Raw genomic sequence first — 14,464 nt, forward strand, 5'->3', positions numbered from 1 at the left:
CCTGACCCCCACCTCCACCCTGCTGCTGCTGCTGCTGCTGTCACCACCATAGGTTTGCCGGACCCTTATTATGAAATAAGTGAATGGGTGCTACTGAGTGTGTCATGGCCGTTATCACCCAGCATGCTGCCACCGACTCCCCATTCACCACTACCATCCACCACCCCCCAGTTGGAGCTGGTGGCCTCTATTAGAGATGATGATTTATCAGTAGGAGGAGACAAGTCACAACAAAGTAATTCACTCAATTACACTGTTTGAATATGGAGAAGCCCTCACACCACCAGCAACACATTGCACTGGGAGGGTCACAGTCCAAGTTAGATGAAAACATTAAAAGCATTAGATAGTGATTCAGGACAGATTTGGATTTGTGAACATTTGTTCACAAATTTTATCTTTTCCCATTCATGGATTTGTTCATGCCATACATGGCATACATGGCATACAAGTTATGGAGAATAAAGTGTTTTCTTTGTTGTTAAAAATTTAAGCTATGATTTGGGATGTATTTAAGGATGAATTGTGGTACAACAGATGCGCAGATGAGTCTGCAAGATATGTCAGAGAAGTTGCTCTTGACCCAGTATGGTTAATAAATGCTTAACTGAGAATCAACCTTTCAGTTTCTACTAGATTCATCCATCATTGATATCCCTCTGCATCAACTGATTTCTTCTCATCTCCTCAGGAAATCATCCTTAAAATTTCCCTCTCACTGCAACTTAAGAAAACCCAAACAAAGAAACATATTTGCTACACATTCAGAAAACAACTCAATTTGACAACAAATGCACTGCAAAAACTCACAATAAAATTGAGGTGTTACTGGGGATTAGAGGCTGACACGGGAGTGTTTTTTCAATCCTGTCCCATCCTGCTCCCGCAAAAAAATGGTCCTCGTCCCGTGACAAAGTCAAAAAATTGTCCGTCCCAGTCCCAAATAAATCACTCCCAATCCTGTCCCGTTACAGTTGTGTACTCAGGTCTACTTTGCAAAGTGAATCAGAATTTGGAACAAGCTACTCTTACTAGTCTAACTGTTAGCCAGCTGCCTATTGGGCGATTGGCAGTCATTGGTTACCCAAAAAAAAAAAGGCACAGACCAACATTCACTCAATTCAAGGATAAAAACACCACCACTCATGCTCATTCAAGTATTTGAAATAATAACTTTAAACTAATAATACAAAACAATGTGTGGCGTTGAAACTGCAGCCTTTGGTGGGCTACAGCAGAGTCTCCAGGTTCAGAAGATCTGTGTCTGCCAATCAGACTCACACTTGAGTGACTCTGTGTGCAGGAGCCGATTACTTCAATTAAACTGCTGATTAAGCAAATTGGGGGCTGATTAGTAAACGAGCGGTGGTCTTCAGGAGAGCTGCTAATTAGTGGGCCGATTAGCGTCTGAAGAGCAGCGAGTGAAGCGTCAGCACTCGTTAAGAGCCACTCTGACAGATTATTACTGCACCATGCTGCAAATACACCAGCTCATCACAGAGGAAGTCTCCGGCTCCATAGCCTGGAAGCTGCTGGACACTTCAGCATGAACAAGTTTCAGCTCCTGACACTGTTGCTGAGGATTCACTCCAAATTACCAGCACAATAAATAAAACTACTTCAAAAAATACTAGTTATTTCATAGTGAAAACAGTCAAATCAGAATGTGGTTTATAAAGTTTTTGCTTTTCAAAAGATTTCACTTGATTAACTGATGAAAACTGAACTGCTGCTAAAAACAGGTGGCAGGAGATGTAATCTAAATTCAACATCCTAATCTACACATAAAATATATATTAAAAAAACAGTATACATTTTTTAAGATGTCTGTTTGATGTCTGAAGGGTGGCAGATTTAAGTCCTGATCATGGTCCTGTTGTTGCACTAGGAAACCACAGTGACCAGGATCTCTCTCTAAACTCAACCACACTGATGCTATGCTCAGATGGTGTGGAACTTACTAACTTTACTTCATGTTCATTAAATATCAATATTCTGTTGTTTGGTGATTGATTGATTTCACTCTTCAGTCGATACCTACTCTGAAAGAATGCATTTCCTCTTTCTCTCAACTCAATGCTACCTGTGTGCTTTCAAAGTTCTATTAAATTCCTCATGTTTCGTAAGATAATTATTTTATTTATTAGTTTATTTTGAATATGTTAAAAAAAACTGTCAACCAAAATCAAAAAACAAGCACACAAATGTTTCCAGGCGGTGCTTGTGATTTTTGTGGTTAATCACTTTGTTAGAGAACAGCATGTTATTCAATAATAGGGATGCAACGGTTCTCGGTAAAATACCGAACCGTTCGGTACGGCCTGCACGGTGCAATACGCTCTTGGACCGCGGTATTTCAGATTCAGCTTGCATCAGCTCTCACTGCTTTACAGGCAGCTGTGCCGTGTGTGTGTGCCTGGCCGTTTAAGGCGAAAGCCCGCCCCCGCGAGTCGATGTCCAATCACTGTTGAGCCTCCACACACTCACAGTGACTCCCCCCATGCAACTGAAAGTGCAGCAGCTCACACACAGAAGAGGGGAAAAAAGAAAAGAAAACAAACAGGCGGCAGCATGAGCGGTCACTGATCGCAATCGCGGGGAAAATTAATTAGTTATTAGCGCGATTTAGCACATTTAGCTTTTATTAGAGTTCCAGCACAACTCTGTCCATGCACACTGCACGTGTGTGGTCGCGTATCCGCGTGCCCGCGCGCGATAGAAAGACGATGTCCAGCAGGAGGAGTTGACTGACAGGGATGAGAGGTAGTGAAAGGCTGTTTAAAAAAACACAATAGACTAACATCTTCTTTCCCAGTGAGAGACTGTGGTGGCTGCCAGCACCTACGGCAACATGTGCTGTGAAGCAACCTGCTCCCTGGCAGGCTGATGATGGCTTCTTGTGCGCACGGTGAACGCGCCTCCCTCAACGTACTCTGGGTTGATTGAACTATTTCTGATCAGCTGTTCTGAAACCGAAAACTCAGAGTTTTCCAGCTCAGGCTCAATCGACCCTGAGCTCGGGATTTGACTCAGAGTTTGTTGAGCCTGCTTCCTGAAACGGACCCCAGGTGTGTGTGTGTGTGTGTGTGTGTGTGTGTGTGTGTGTGAGTGAGAGAGAGAGGGGAGCTCCACAAGGAAATACCTATAAATAGTACTAGCCTAATATTAGAAATAATATAAATTTTTTTGGGGCGGAGTTTAGCTCAGTTGGTAGAGCACCCGCCCCATGTGTTGAGGCTATAGTCCTCGCTGCAGGCGGCCCCGGTTCGAGTCCCGCGTCGGACGGCCCTATCCTGCATGTCATTCCCCCCATCTCTGCCTCCCATTTCCTGTCACACTCTCAACTGTCCTATCAAATAAAGGCATGAAAAGCCAAAAAATATACTTTAAAAAAAAAAAAAAAAAAAGAAATAATATAAATTTTAAACATTATTTTGGGAGAAAAAAAAAGTTCTCTGCACAAAACACATACCGAAACCGTACCGAGAACCGTGGCCAAAAACCGAGGTACGTATCGTACCGTGGGCTACCTGTACCGTTGCACCCCTATTCAATAAGTACTGAAACATTGAAGAAGTGCATTCAAAAGTTTAGAGAAGGTCGAATTAAGTTCACCTGTAAAGGTTATAGTGCATTTTAGATGCATTCTGAAATTTAATCCAAAAGCCAAACATCCCTAACTTTTTGTGAGTAGTGTATATGGGTGTGTGTATTTTACATTGATAGGGTCAACCCCCTTAGAGTGGTATAATGAGCATATACCACGGCCTGTCGTGATATATTGCTTTTATAAAACGGTTACCAATAAAGGCAATATGAAAGAGGAATACGCAATCAATTTCATGTAGTTTTATTCAACCAGAAATACATATTATCCAATAGAATAGCCTCACTGTGAAAAAAATAGTCCCTCCTAGTTAGCTCTGCATGTTGTCTTTTCCTCGTCTTTTTTTCAGGTGAAAGTCACTGCTCAATCCCCTCTACCATTGTTAACCCTCCCCGGACGTGAAAGTCAACCATAAACATGTGAATTCAACTAGTCCATTTTTTAACATTGTAAAAACACAGACTGTCTTTGGCTACGGTCCGTTACTTCTATTCATACTAGTCATACGTGCCTGACGCGGCCTACGCCTACGATGTGGTAAGGCTTTAGAATAGTAGCCATGGTATATGCTCATTTAGACCTGTGGTGGCGCCTTCATCCACAAATTTGAACCAAATAAAGACAGGTTTTAAAAAATCCTCACAAACTGATACAGAACACGTTTGCATTATTTGAAATATTTGATATCAGACCGTGTTGGACTTTGTGAAAACAAGCAGATGAGAAACCTGAGGGAGTTCTGTATGTTGCTGCCTCCACAGAGGCAGCTGTTATTTACAGCCTCTTGACTCTACACTCACCAAGTGCTCCCCACCCAGCCTTGTTATCTGATGTGCTTCTTGGTAAACGCAGCCGGTCGACTGAACATCCATGAATATCTGCAGCCCCGCGTCACTTGGGATAACACTCCATAACATTTTGGCCAGGGCCTAATTATTCCATTTGCCCGGACCTGGATGCCATTTAGATGCAAGGTAATTCAGCGTGGTATAACTCAATTAAATTTCTCCTGACTGGGATTTATGGGACATCAATAGCTCCTCAGTGGGACCAATGGGAACGCTCCTTATATATCCCCAAGTCCTCCTGATATTGCATTTCTGCAGCTCAATTAAATACACTAGCAATGAGAATGTTTCACAAGTCTGTAATGAGAAAAGACAGGACCACCCTCCTCACAGCTCAACACCCTCCACCCTCCGTCTACAGACTGCTGGTGAATTAGCGGGAGCTCAGTACTCATTACCCCTGAAATTAACTTTTTAAAATGGTGCAAACCGTCTGCTCTGATTGGACCAGAGAGCATCTGATGCATCAAACCCATCATCCACTGAATGACACACAAACTTCATACTCATTCAACATAATCTGAGTGAAGAGGCTTATCTATGGTTATAGATATAACGATGAAAAGCCTTTTGACCTATCCTTCAGTTTGATTGTAAACTTTTCACATGGATCTTCACCAGGGCTGTCCCTGACCAAAATTGGGCCCTAAGCGTAAAAATTTTGTCGGGCCCTACTATAATCAATTATAATGCAAACTACAACCACTAATACTGGCAGTTTAGCAGTTCTATACTTATACCTATTACTATTACTGTCATTATTATCATCATTATTATTATTATATAGGCTACAACTACAATCCTAATAAAACATACTAATTCAGTACCAAAGAGACTGATATTTCAAAATTTAGTTCCTTCTGTCAACCAAAGTATCAAATACACTAATTTCTATCAATATTTATCTCTAATATCTCCTCCAAAGCTGCTTGTCATAGATTAAATTCACCAACAGATCCTTGTGTGGTGATAAAATAGATTATAAACTTTAGCCGAAAATACGACCAACAACTGATACATTTACCACTGCCTTTCAACAGAGGTGAATATGCAGACAAAGGTGTTAACAAGACATTTAATAAATGGTAAGGGCCACTGGAAAATGACTTTCATCTCCAGACCACAGTCCACATCTACAGTACTGTCTGGAGGCTAGCATCTCTCCTCCTACCTGCAGCAGCAGCTGTGCTGAGCATGGAGGTTTAGTGCTTGCTTATGCCACAAAGTTTTACATTTTTACTAGTGCTGGCGTTAACACCATTAGCAGCATTAACGGACATTAACGGCGGTAACGGCGCCGTTAATACGACCCAGCAGCACTAACTTCAACAAATGCCCACCTTGTGTGCCCACCACGAGTTTCCTCTTGTTTTGCTTTTTCCCCTCTTGCTCGCACCTGACTCGTTCTTTTCGAAGCCATGATCACGTCTTCACCTGCAGCTGCTTGACAAGTGCCTGCAGCGCATGCATCTGACCAGTGATTGGTCAGATCGACGCATGACGGCGTGTGCGTTGTCAGATTACAAAAAAAGGTCTCTTCTCCTATGGGATTATATCACTGCCATAAATAACGCACGCGCAATGAGACTCGCGCGCGAGCAAATGAGATCCGAGCGCGCGGAAATCAAACACCCCCGCGCGCATTTCCTCCCCCCGAGCACTTTTCCAAGCACTCGCGAGCAATTTTGTATCCTGCATCTCTGCCCCCTGGAGCAATATTGTAGCCTGCAAGGAGAAAAACAGCTCGCGCGCGCGCAGAGTCCGCTCGCAGTACTTTCCCCTGCTCGCGCGCACGCAGACTGCTCACGCTCGAAACTCTCCTCTCCTCGCGCAGAAAACTGTCCCCTGCTCGCGCGCGAGTGATTATTTTTAGGGGGCGGTTTTTGTCAGTAGGGGGGCGGGCCTGAGGGCATGCCAATCACCGTTGTATCCCCCAATATAATTGGTTGGGTGTATTGGCCAATTGGACAGCAGGGTACGGCAACATTACTAGGACAAACGGGACAAACCACACAGCCCTGAAGGCCTGAATGACATGTGATTTTGTGTCTTGACTTCAAACTTGAAAGGAGCTGGCTTAAGTTCAGGAAGTGGCGGAGTTGTGCATATAGACTGCAGCAAATAATAAAATAAAATAAAAATAATTAAAAAAATAATAAGAAGGCCGTGGTTCCGATCCGACCAGAGGTTATCAATGTTTTAGATCTAAACTCAGCACGTCCGGACAGTGTTGTTCGGCCTGACCATCGAAAGCTCTGTGGCCGGAGCAACACATTTATTTAGAAATGTAATCACTAGTTAACTTCAATGAATGTGTGCTCCAGATCCCTCTATTACTCTTTTAAACAGTAAACATTAGTTGACTATATTATTATTTTTTTCCATCTTCGCTGAGCATAAGATTTGTTCAGAATTAAATAAAAGTCTCTCCCATATAGACACCTGTCCCAAATATAGCAGCTGGAGAAATAGCCTACTATATTGACACACATCTGCTTCCATCCCATCTATTTTTTAAAATAATTTTTGGTAACACTACATAATATGACCCGCTTCTTACTGTGTACTTACCGTTCTATTACTTTACACCAGTTCCACAGGCGCAGGCTATTCATTCTCTCTCAAATGCACATCTATGGAAGTCTTGTATTGTCATCCCAGGACGAAACACAAACAATACATGATGTAATAATATACATATCTTTAAATGCAATAATGAGTCATTCAGAGATTTATAAAATGTTTTCATTACTGAATTACACAGAAACCACACAGCAGGTGCTATTCTCTCCTCCATACTTTGTGAGTACAGTTATGTAATTAATTACTGTTTAGGTAGAGCCTACAGTAATTTCCCTGGAAGTACAGCCTAACAATGGGGAACCAGTCTGGATTATGAAATTAGCATTGCTCTCTGGTCCTTGGTGTGTATTTTGGCACTCAGATGTTTACCTCTAGAACAAAGTTACTTCAATGCTTCACAAGATAACATCATCTGAATATAATACAAAGACGAACAAAGTGTTATAAACTGTTGAATTCAGTTTTAATCCTTTATTGTGATCTTTTTCACTGGAGTGTGGCACTCAATGATGGAGACTGAAGAATGGATGGGCTCCTCTGGATAAAAGGGTGATCTTGATCCAGCTGCTCGGGTCAAGGCAGAGATCAGGGTCATGGGTGGCTCGCCATCTCCCTCGTCAGGTAGGCCTACCGTTTCCATGGGATCTCAAAAACCTCATCTGTGTAGAAACAGAGCTATTGCTATTGTATATCACATACTGTACAGTAAATACATCACTGTAACACAAAGTGAGAAGATTAATCACTTTTAACCGTGCAGTTTTTCTCATCATGGAATAGCCTACTTTATCCAGTTTTTACCTTTCACATCATGAATCATTAGCCTTTTAAACCATAACTTGTAATTTTTAAGCATATTAATCAGTTACAAATTATACGTACTTTTTCTTAAACTATTGAGTGAATGTTTTAACCATTTATTTAACATCTTCAATGTAGGTATAAATACAAAATCAATGCTATTACCACACAGTTTCACAACTGTAGGCTGCACCAGTACACACACTGTTAACGTTACTCTTGACTGATTTCATCATTAATAACATTCATAACCAATAGTAAAGTTAGGTAATGGAGCTAATGTGTACAGTACTAACACAAATACAAACGGATACAATCTCAAAGCAGAACAACCGCAACACTTTACAGATCCCGGTTAGCCTGGTGCAGGGGAAAACACTATCATCTTTAGCACAAGCTAACATCGCTAGCTGCATTAGCATAGCTACGTAACTCACCAAGACGTTTATAAACGCGCTGAAACTGCCGTCGGTTCATCCCTCTCGTCTCCGCTGAGTGTTTGTTCTCTGTTTATATCATATCACATCGTAGACATTGCGTAATTTCCCTCATTTCTCCACTTCGTCTCCTCCTGTCGTCCCTGTGGCGGTGTCAACAAGCTCCGTCCTCGCTGTGAGGTGGGACTTTCTACCTTCTCAACAGGCAACCAATGACAAGTGAGCTGCTTCTGGTCTGACCAATGACAGATGGTCAAAGGTGAGTGACTGTGATTGACAACTTATGTGATCAATAATAGCAGCGTAATTAGACAGGTTAGAATCAAATAGGATGAAATAAGTTGTCAATCACAGTCACTCACCTTTGACCATCTGTCATTGGTCAGACCAGAAGCAGCTCACTTGTCATTGGTTGCCTGTTGAGAAGGTAGAAAGTCCCACCTCACAGCGAGGACGGAGCTTGTTGACACCGCCACAGGGACGACAGGAGGAGACGAAGTGGAGAAATGAGGGAAATTACGCAATGTCTACGATGTGATATGATATAAACAGAGAACAAACACTCAGCGGAGACGAGAGGGATGAACCGACGGCAGTTTCAGCGCGTTTATAAACGTCTTGGTGAGTTACGTAGCTATGCTAATGCAGCTAGCGATGTTAGCTTGTGCTAAAGATGATAGTGTTTTCCCCTGCACCAGGCTAACCGGGATCTGTAAAGTGTTGCGGTTGTTCTGCTTTGAGATTGTATCCGTTTGTATTTGTGTTAGTACTGTACACATTAGCTCCATTACCTAACTTTACTATTGGTTATGAATGTTATTAATGATGAAATCAGTCAAGAGTAACGTTAACAGTGTGTGTACTGGTGCAGCCTACAGTTGTGAAACAGTGTGGTAATAGCATTGATTTTGTATTTATACCTACATTGAAGATGTTAAATAAATGGTTAAAACATTCACTCAATAGTTTAAGAAAAAGTACGTATAATTTGTAACTGATTAATATGCTTAAAAATTACAAGTTATGGTTTAAAAGGCTAATGATTCATGATGTGAAAGGTAAAAACTGGATAAAGTAGGCTATTCCATGATGAGAAAAACTGCACGGTTAAAAGTGATTAATCTTCTCACTTTGTGTTACAGTGATGTATTTACTGTACAGTATGTGATATACAATAGCAATAGCTCTGTTTCTACACAGATGAGGTTTTTGAGATCCCATGGAAACGGTAGGCCTACCTGACGAGGGAGATGGCGAGCCACCCATGACCCTGATCTCTGCCTTGACCCGAGCAGCTGGATCAAGATCACCCTTTTATCCAGAGGAGCCCATCCATTCTTCAGTCTCCATCATTGAGTGCCACACTCCAGTGAAAAAGATCACAATAAAGGATTAAAACTGAATTCAACAGTTTATAACACTTTGTTCGTCTTTGTATTATATTCAGATGATGTTATCTTGTGAAGCATTGAAGTAACTTTGTTCTAGAGGTAAACATCTGAGTGCCAAAATACACACCAAGGACCAGAGAGCAATGCTAATTTCATAATCCAGACTGGTTCCCCATTGTTAGGCTGTACTTCCAGGGAAATTACTGTAGGCTCTACCTAAACAGTAATTAATTACATAACTGTACTCACAAAGTATGGAGGAGAGAATAGCACCTGCTGTGTGGTTTCTGTGTAATTCAGTAATGAAAACATTTTATAAATCTCTGAATGACTCATTATTGCATTTAAAGATATGTATATTATTACATCATGTATTGTTTGTGTTTCGTCCTGGGATGACAATACAAGACTTCCATAGATGTGCATTTGAGAGAGAATGAATAGCCTGCACCTGTGGAACTGGTGTAAAGTAATAGAACGGTAAGTACACAGTAAGAAGCGGGTCATATTATGTAGTGTTACCAAAAATTATTTTAAAAAATAGATGGGATGGAAGCAGATGTGTGTCAATATAGTAGGCTATTTCTCCAGCTGCTATATTTGGGACAGGTGTCTATATGGGAGAGACTTTTATTTAATTCTGAACAAATCTTATGCTCAGCGAAGATGGAAAAAAATAATAATATAGTCAACTAATGTTTACTGTTTAAAAGAGTAATAGAGGGATCTGGAGCACACATTCATTGAAGTTAACTAGTGATTACATTTCTAAATAAATGTGTTGCTCCGGCCACAGAGCTTTCGATGGTCAGGCCGAACAACACTGTCCGGACGTGCTGAGTTTAGATCTAAAACATTGATAACCTCTGGTCGGATCGGAACCACGGCCTTCTTATTATTTTTTTAATTATTTTTATTTTATTTTATTATTTGCTGCAGTCTATATGCACAACTCCGCCACTTCCTGAACTTAAGCCAGCTCCTTTCAAGTTTGAAGTCAAGACACAAAATCACATGTCATTCAGGCCTTCAGGGCTGTGTGGTTTGTCCCGTTTGTCCTAGTAATGTTGCCGTACCCTGCTGTCCAATTGGCCAATACACCCAACCAATTATATTGGGGGATACAACGGTGATTGGCATGCCCTCAGGCCCGCCCCCCTACTGACAAAAACCGCCCCCTAAAAATAATCACTCGCGCGCGAGCAGGGGACAGTTTTCTGCGCGAGGAGAGGAGAGTTTCGAGCGTGAGCAGTCTGCGTGCGCGCGAGCAGGGGAAAGTACTGCGAGCGGACTCTGCGCGCGCGCGAGCTGTTTTTCTCCTTGCAGGCTACAATATTGCTCCAGGGGGCAGAGATGCAGGATACAAAATTGCTCGCGAGTGCTTGGAAAAGTGCTCGGGGGGAGGAAATGCGCGCGGGGGTGTTTGATTTCCGCGCGCTCGGATCTCATTTGCTCGCGCGCGAGTCTCATTGCGCGTGCGTTATTTATGGCAGTGATATAATCCCATACTTCTCCCTCTTCTCCTGCCTCGCGCTGACAGCTGATCTAGTAGCGCGCACCACGGAAGTACATATGCGCATCCTTTGTGCAAAACGGGGCCCCTATTGGATCGCGGGGCCCTACGCACTGTGCGTGATCTGCGTGTAGGCAGGGGCGGCCCTGATCTTCACAACTGTTGGTTTTCAACTGAATCAACTCAAACTGACCCAAGATGGGATATAACGGGACACAAATCACTCTGAACATGCAAAAACAACAACAACAACAAAAAATACAAATGCAAAAAAGCTAGGTATTTAACTCTTTGACTGCCAGCCATTCTCACAGCAGCTTCCTCCAGCTTGCCAGGCATTTTCCAGCTTTTTGACTGATTTCCGTAGACCCACCATATATTATGTACTGTTACTACATACACATTCAACCCATCAAAGGAAAGATGAGGGTCTCTAGTTTCCAGAAAAAAAAACTGTTTGTTTCTATCTTGTTCCAGTCTTGTGAAATTGGCGGTTGAATATAGGTTAGTTTAGCCCAAAATGCCATTTTGGCACCAAAATCTTGAGAAAAAGAGGTTTTTGTGTCGGCCGTCATTTTCAGGTGAATCAGTACAATTGGCTCCTTTATATTTTGCTTTAGTGATGCCTCAACATCTGTACAGTTGTTCTCTTGTAAACAACAACTAAATCAACACTGACAAATGACTTTTGATGACAATAGACAAAATATTTAGCTACTGACACACACTACTGCAGCCTTTTTTCCTTCTTTTCTTTGAGTTACAACTTTTTATTTTCTTTTTTTTAGTGTGTGTGCGTACGTGACGTGTGCGTGTGCATACGTGTGCGTGTGTGTGTGCGTGCGTGTGTGTCTGTGTGTGTGTGTATGTGTGTGTGTGTGTGTGTGTGTGTGTGTGTGTGTGTGTGTGTGTGTGTGCGCGCGCGCGCGCGGATCAGTTCGACAGGTTTTTGTAGCCGAAACACGGCGCTTTAGATCAGATCCAGCTTCCTCTGGTCAGCAGGCAGCGGTCACTCACTCTCTCTGTCTCACACACACATCTACACACACACACACAGCAGCTCTGGCTGACGTGCCCCCTGAACTCACAGCCACAGACATGCACGCTCACAACAGACACTCCCACCATCTTTAGCTCTCGCCAGTTCGCCGGCGCCGTCCGCTCCTCATCCACACTAGATCGGGGATTTCCAAGCTGCTATCTGAGTGATTTCTCGCAAAATCTGGCGACTTTCCAAACGCTCTTGATGACTAACGACGAGCGATCGACGGGGTTGTTGTTACTAACGTTTGTGCTTTGTATCACGGAGCTGCACGGAGCTGCACGGAGCTGCCGAGCCGCCATGAGCCCCGCCGCCGCCCCCTAAGCTCTCACCAGCGGCCAGAGTGTCACGGAGCGGCGGCGCTGCAGTCAGACACCCGCTCCGCTCCGTGAGGGGGGAAAAACACGCTATAGTTTTTATATCTCTCAATCCAAATGTGTTTTTCTGCACTTTATTTTGATGATACAAGTCTGATCTTCACAGAGGAGTAGGGCAAGACATTCAACATGGCGTTGCCATTAAAAAAACGCTAAGACGAGTTATCTCGTCTTTGGCAGACTACGCTTGGATTCGCTAAGACGAGATAACTCGTCTTTGGCAGTCAAAGAGTTAAAATGACCACAGAACCAGAAATAATCCCATTGAGACAAAATGATTGAACAAGATTGAAAACCACTCGTAGAAAGGCAAAAGTTTGATTGAAGGTGTGAATCAAAATTTTCTGCACCTTCTCCTAAAGTTTTCAGTGAGAGATAAACTGAGCTACATGCATGTAAAAAAAAAGTTAGCCTGTAGCCTTAAGGAGAATCAAATGTGATGTCAGAGGGTCCCTGCATGTGAAGACCTTATAAGGGGATTGTACAGATGTGGTTCAGTCAGGTTTGGCCTTCAGAGGAGTCTGTGACCACTGTTGTGCTCTAAATGGTAAATGGTCTGTATTTACAGTATATAGCGCTTTACTGTACCTGAACGATACTCAAAGCGCTTTACAGTACATCACATTCACCCATTCACACACACATTCACACACGGATGGCGGAAGCTGCCATGCAAGGCGCTAACCACGACCCACCAGGAGCAAGGTGGGTAATGTGTCTTGCCCAAGGACACTACGGCAGCAACCGGGACAGAGCGGGATTCGAACCGCCAACCCTCTGATCATTGGACGACCCACTCTACCACCTAAAGGGAGGACAAGGGAGTTCCTTGTTTACGTGTTTTGTTGTGGTTTTTGTGCTGTAACGATCAGATACCTTATGTCTGCATTAGTTAATTTATTACTTGTTGTCTATATTTATACAAAAAACACTATACCATAACATTTTTTTCTATTAAGGCACTATCTCACTTTGTGAGTTTTTTGTGAAAACTTAAACAGCACTTTCTGTAAATTGTCAATTTATTATTACAGTGAAAAACAAACAAACAAACAAAAAAACATAAATTGGTGCTCCTCATTTTTTCAGTAAGGAAAACTTCATTTGAAGCACTGCCATAAGTGACCAAGTGCAAAAACAAAAGACCAAGAGGCAGAAAGCAATCTCAAAGAGACAAAACAACCAAAATGAACACAAAGACCACCAGGAGACTGACCATGTGCAAAACACAACTGTGTAATCTGCAGCGGCTTCCAGTGGTGAAGCCACCTACGGGAGGCTTACTGTATACTGTACTTTACCTGTCTGTCAACTAATGTCCTCATAACCTGTCCATGACAACCTGTCCAAGACAACATAATTTTAAGACAGATTTTAAGACAGATTTTGATGTGGCCAATGGATTCTGGAAGTCGATAATAACAAAAGCCTCCAAACTGCTGTTGATCAGCAAACACCACTTGCTATTAAAGGTGCGAATCACCAGCAAGATGGCTACATAAGCAAGAGATGTAAATATTTTTGTAGCTGTGGTCTCAATTTGTAAGGTGAGTATTTCTATCCTTTCCCCTGTCAATCTGTTGCAAGGTGTAGGGGTATGAATGAGAAAAGGGACTAGACCTGAGTCCTACAGCTCGATTTTCCTTTCCTGCAAACAGAAAATCAGCAACAGTTTGATTTTTTTTTTTTTTAAAGAAGTCACTGTTGAATAATTGAGAAAAAATAAGACAGATGGAAGAAAATATACTGTTTCAGTCTATTGTCTGATTCTCTCTGACGGAGGCACTTTGGTTCAGTCTCAGTGACAGACTGATTGATGGATGAGTCTGTGAAGTCTGACTCCTCTGGGTTAAGCTATCAGAAGG

This window comes from Trachurus japonicus, chromosome 3 (genome assembly GCF_045865225.1).
Source record: "Trachurus japonicus isolate A0001 chromosome 3, Traja_1.0".
In the NCBI taxonomy this organism is placed as follows: domain Eukaryota; kingdom Metazoa; phylum Chordata; class Actinopteri; order Carangiformes; family Carangidae; genus Trachurus; species Trachurus japonicus.